The 6,057-nt window shown below is 40.2% G+C and overlaps 1 pseudogene; it reads right to left on the minus strand.

The window, feature by feature from the left end:
* Nucleotides 1-1,509: 1,509 nt before the first annotated feature.
* Nucleotides 1,510-4,727, minus strand: LOC115274027 (annotated as a pseudogene).
* Nucleotides 4,728-6,057: the final 1,330 nt, after the last annotated feature.

Raw genomic sequence — 6,057 nt, forward strand, 5'->3', positions numbered from 1 at the left:
AACTGCATTGAGAGACTCAACTGGTGCTATGTTTCTAATAATATTTATTCACTTTGTGTGAATAATTCTCTGTGTTGTATTTTGCTAAATCTCAGAATATTTAATTATAAATAATTATTTATTATGGTGATCTGTGATCAGTGATTTCAACTCACTAAAAGCTCAAATGATGGTAAGCATTTTTAGCAATAAAGTATTTTTAAAAATTAAGGTTTATACATTGTTTTTTAGATGTAATGTTATGTTTCACACTTAATAGACAGCATTGTGTAAAAAATTTTTACATCCACTGAGAAACCAAACTAAAAATTCATTTCATTTGCTCTATTGTGGTATCTGCTTTATTGAAATGGTCTGAAACCAAGCCTGCAATATCTCTGAGTGGTGCCTGTACTATTCTTACGTAAGAGGAAAAAGTGGCTGATGTACTTGAAGTTTATGGAATAAAAATCAGGGAGCAAGACTCTGGGATGTCTTAGTTCCTCTTGCAACTGAACCAAATTTCCAATGTGGGAGGGGAGAATGACAGCACTGAAACCTTAGCTGTCCATCTAAAAGACAATATAGATTTTTTTCCCTGCCCCCGCTCTTGCTCTGATACTTCCCTGGGAGATAGCCACAGGTCTGTGGTAGATACAAGCCTGCAGACCCCCCCTTCTAGTCAGCAGGGGCTTCTTCCCTGTTCTATTGATTGGTGCTTTCATAAGTGATACCTGCTGGGGCAACTCAATTTCTGCACCTGAAAATTGACATCCCAGTGCCAGTTGCCATCAGAATCTAAAGGAAAAAAAACGCCATCTGGTTTGAAAAATTCCCCACTGTGATATGGGCCTGACCTTTTTATCCTGAAATGTGGACCAACTTGCAAAAAAACATGTTGGAGAGAGAAACTACATCCTTATTCCAGGGATTTGGCTTTCCTTGTTATGTTCAGTTTAGGATGAGTCAACCTTAGACAAGATTTAATAAGTTGCTATTTCTGGTCTGAAATGACATCATCACATGAGGCACCCCTGGCCTCTAGTTGTGGTGAAGAATATAAAGTTTCTCTGAGAGGTCATTTTTCTTCCTAGGGGAATCTATATTTGCAATGTTATTTCATCATGGACAAAAAATGTCCATGTTAAGTTCAAAAAGTTTCCTTACTACACTTCATTAGAAGCTGTGTTAAAGAGGAGATAGTTTTAATCCATGTATTTCACTAATAGCTTTGGGAGAGTATCTTATAACCACTTAATGATAATTTTATGAAGTAATGGCTTTTGAGGTAGTCAGAGAGGCAAATACCACATTCTTTTTTTTCACTACGTAAAATTTATTTATTTTTTTATAAAAAGTGTATAACACTGACACCTACTCTTAAATCAGTTAATTTATGAAACCATTCTCTTCTGTAGAATACACATTGGCATCGAAACAGTTTAAAGAAATGTAACGGCTATCTACAAAAAATTAGTTTTAATTTACTGTATTCTCCCCATATTTTGAGTCTGCACACATAAAAGAAAATTAGAATTTTCAAACATTTTATATTTAGCAATTGAAAAAAAGTACACTGTTTTCCTGCTATGTGGTCTTTATAAAGAATTTAACATTTCAAGTAAAAAAAGGGGGGGAGGGTACTAAGAGAACCGTGCTGTATCTTTTAACAGCGTTTTTATATAGAACAATTTGAGCTGGCATGCAAGCAACTTCTCTTGTTGTCACATACCTGTATTCAGAGAAAATTACACCCATTTTACAGAAAAATCCCAATACGTATACTGTAATAAGCTTAAAGCAATGTTAAAAAGACCAGTGTAAATGGCACACAAAAATTGCTTTTTTATAAATTATTTACTGGAATTCTTGATCATAAAGTAGGCACAGGGAGATCCAGTCCTGAGGGCTTTGCTCTCTGGAAGAATATCTTTAAGTAATTTTTAAAAACTTTAGCATCAGGCTGCTGAAGCGCTTGACAAAACTCCTGAATTATCTCGGGAGCTACTTGCAAGGAAGGCAGGTATTCTTGTTGAAGATACTGAGCACATTCTGGGCCCCGTTTGAGATGAACTGTTTTCAAAGTCACCGCACACTCAGACAAAGCCAATACTGTTTGTGCATCTGCCAGGTCAAAGGACTGTTTTAAAGGTGCTAGGAAACACGCAGGGACAATGTGCTTATAAACAAAATCAGCAAATCCCGCTGGTCCATCTTTACCTCCCCAGAGTTCTACCAACTTGGAGAGGATGATAAAACACGTTTTCTGTGCAATGGGATCTGGATACTCAACTGCTCCTTGGATAACAGTAACCAGTACTCGTTCTACATTCTCCGCACCTTGATTTGCTATGACTTCACTCATTCCACTGCTTGTGACTGTTTGCAGGAAAGCAAAGTAACTCCTTCTCAACATCTGCTTCTCTAAAGCAGCAGACTGGTCATTGTCTTCTGCTGGTCGGAGCAACACTTCAAAATTGCATGAAGTAGAGGCATGAACATTTGCTGTAAAAATGGAGATATCTGTATCTTAAATTTGGCTGTAATCTGGTTGATACGAGGAATGAACTCCTGGAGGTCTTTTGCTTCACAATCTTCGAGCATGTGCTCTGAGGCAGATGGGATGAACAGAAGAACTTCCTCCTCTAGGCAAATAATCATGCGGTGAAGGAAAGTCCGAACCCCACTTCTGAGAACATCCTTTTGTAAGGGACAACTGAGAGCTGGCAAGAATGTCTGTAAACAGTCCAGATAAACTTGGGAACAGCCACATTGTTTCACAGTCTGCTTGTTGCTGAAAGCTTTGCTGGTTCGACTGGCAAATCCAACAGCATGGTTGAGACAGTCTGCTAATGATGCCTGCCTTTCTTCATCTTGGGCCAGCATCAATTTTTCTAACAGAATTTTAAACTTCTCCATTAGTGGGGTCAACAGATTTCTCATTAATGCTTGTTTCCGTTTGGCAGGATATTCACTATTAACAATCAGCACTCCAGCTCTCTCATAAATAAAGAGTTGATCATCGCTGCTCAACAAAGACTGGTAACCATTCTCAGGTGGAGAGAGCGCTAATAAATCTTGCATCCTATTCAGAATATCCTCTATGAAAGGATTCATTTGTTTATTTAGAGACTTGACAAATCTGGAAAACAGGTACGCGGCTCTGCTCCGCACTTTGGCACTGGAATGCCGCAGGCCCCTATGGTCTAAGAAGGCCATTAGTACACATGGAATGTGTTGAGGTTCAACTGTGAAAAACTTTTCATATCTAACAACAGTTTCAAAGAACTCCAATGTCACAGATGTATGCTGATAGGAACTGACTCCAGACGTTACCAGAGTTCCCATCATATCCTGCAAAGCACTAGCTTTTGAAACATCACCTGAGAAGTGAGCACCATGAGATACTGGAAGAGCTTCTGTCAACATATACAGCAGCCTTATTGCTACTTCAACATCCATAAAATGTGTAGTCTGCCAGTTCTGCAGTGTAGAACTAAAAACTCTGCGCACAGAAGCCAGCAGTAACTCTGGTGAAACTTGGGCAAGCCTGTCCAACAGCAACTTCAACTGTTTTCTGTATTCTACAAACATGGCTTCATCTTCACCCTCATTTTCAAAGTTATATTCTTCATCGTAAGTCAGTTTTTTCATAACGGCCAACATGATTGCCTCTACATTAGCTTTTTGCTGCTCCGAAAGCACTGTAAGCTGTTTCAAAATATGAAGATAATCGTAACAAAATCCAATAATGTTAGAAGAGATATCATCATCCTCATGAATTAGTAGCTGCAGCATCAGTGCCCTTTTGTTTCAACAGCTTGTAGTGCCTCTTGAGCATTCTTGATATCCCCATTCTTAATTAATTTAGTCCAACTATCAAGGACTGTCCCATTCCATTTACCAGTTTAGAAAATCTGGCCAGGAAGTCAACATCTTCTTCCTGGTCAATGCTGAAAAACCCAGGAGACTGTAATACTTGACACAAAGATTCTACTAGTTTCATTTTATCAACAGGATCCATTCCTTTATTTACAATTTCAAATAAACAGTCACATGCTTCTTCCCGTAGAACTTCTATTGACATATGACCTAGCAGCATATTTATAAACCTATCATTGGCTATAAGGGATAAGTCTATCCAAGAGACATAAGCCCCAACTGCTTCAAGGCACTGACATGTCACTTCTGAATTAGTATACTGATAATTTTATAAGATTTGGTACCATGATTCCACTAAGTTCGGAATGCACTGCATGAGATACCCTCATGGTATCTTTTATCAGAGTACTCCTACGAGCCTCCTCTGATGTATGCACCACATCATGATCCACCAACTCTGAATCAATCGCCATGAGGATTCAGAGGTACAGATCTACTCCCTTTGGATTTAGGTCCACTACTGAGAGGATGTCAAAAAAAACTTGGGCCATGTAGTGAGATATTCTGCGCTTGAAGCCAAGATACGAGCGTCTCCCTAATTAGTTGTTGTTGAACAGTAGTTAGTTCTGAATATTTGTGTTTAACTTGATGTTCTAGTACTTGAAAGCAGAAAAACTTTATGCGATCATCACTGTATGTGTTTGGGCCAGAGCTTCAGCACACACTTGCCAGGCATCTGGGGAAATCTTTAACTGCTCAAAATAGGCCAGGGCCCTTTGTCTGAAGTCTGAATCAGCATTTGGATTTAGGCCTAAAAGAGCCTGTTCATCCATTCCTGCTGCTATTCTTGGAGTTTTCTGATTACAACAGGCGTGCCCTCTGAATCCAGAAACATCTTCCTTATCACTCCATCCCGCCTCCCCGCCTGCACTCCCGAGGGCTGGTCAGCTGAGAGGAGCGACGCTGCACGCAGGGAGCCTGGAGAGTGGCCCTCGTCCTTGTCACCGTAGTCCTCCGCCACGGCCGCAGCGCTAACGCAGAAGACAAGCTGGCTGGAACCGCGCGCCGCTCCGCGTCCCCTGGCGCATTCTCTTGCCTGGCGCCAGACCGGCAACCTAGTAAGTAGGCGGGCGGGGTCGGCGCCCCAGGACGGGAAAGAGCGCGAGGGGCCAGCTAAAGCCGCCGCTGCCTCCGTCCACCACATTCTAATTAAAGTTGGTTTTTTTTCTGCCATTGGGCAAAACTTGTCAACATAGAATGACTATATCTGTGGCTAAGCTGTGAAGTGCACAGTACAACTGACATCATTTCTGTTAACTTTGGGAAAAATCATCCTGTCTTTGGGTTGAAAAGAGGAAAAAAATGCTAATGGCACAGTGCTGTGAGGGCCAGGGCCTTCTGGGGCCTAAACAGAAATGAATTTGGCAATAATCAATATTTCAAATCAGGACACTGGGTTTGATTTAATCTCTGGGGAAGTACTTGATCATGGCTGGCATCTAACTGAGAAGACCTAATCCCATTAGCTAAGTGCTCTCTGTCCTGAGAGGAACAGGAAGCAGAGATGCAAAGTACAGAGGGATCTTCACTGTCTAATTAAGCCAAAGTGGAGCCAGAAAGCTGTGGGAAGCACTTCTTGCTCTCACTAATTGATCAGGGCACGGCAATGCAGGAATATGGGACTCATGTCTTAATGTTTTTATTGAATGAATAATATAATAATCAACTACATTTTAGGAAGCATCTAAAAAATAAGCCATATTGAGGCAAAAGCTAGATAGAATATAAGGGCAGTGTTTGATAGATTTTAACAAAGATGTTTACTGTATAATCATCCTAATCATCCAGATATCTGACATTTCTATCACCCCCAAAATTCCCTGTGCTCTTCTGTGATCAATATGTCCACAAGCCCAGACAGAGGCAACCACTGATCTGTTCTCTGTCATAGTAGATTTGTCTTTCCTGGAATTCCATACAAATGAAATCATACAGTATATACACTTTTGTGTACCATCCATGTTGGTACATATATCAACAGTCATCCATTTTTATTTACAAGTGGATAGTGTTTCTCCAGTTTTTGGCCATAATGAATAATGTTGCACTGAACACCAGTGTACAACTTTCTTTGTGGGCATATGCTTTCATACTCTTACGGTAAATGTATGCTTAACTTTATAAAAAACTTCCAAA

Source organism: Suricata suricatta, chromosome 12, assembly GCF_006229205.1.
Source record: "Suricata suricatta isolate VVHF042 chromosome 12, meerkat_22Aug2017_6uvM2_HiC, whole genome shotgun sequence".
In the NCBI taxonomy this organism is placed as follows: Eukaryota; Metazoa; Chordata; class Mammalia; order Carnivora; family Herpestidae; genus Suricata; species Suricata suricatta.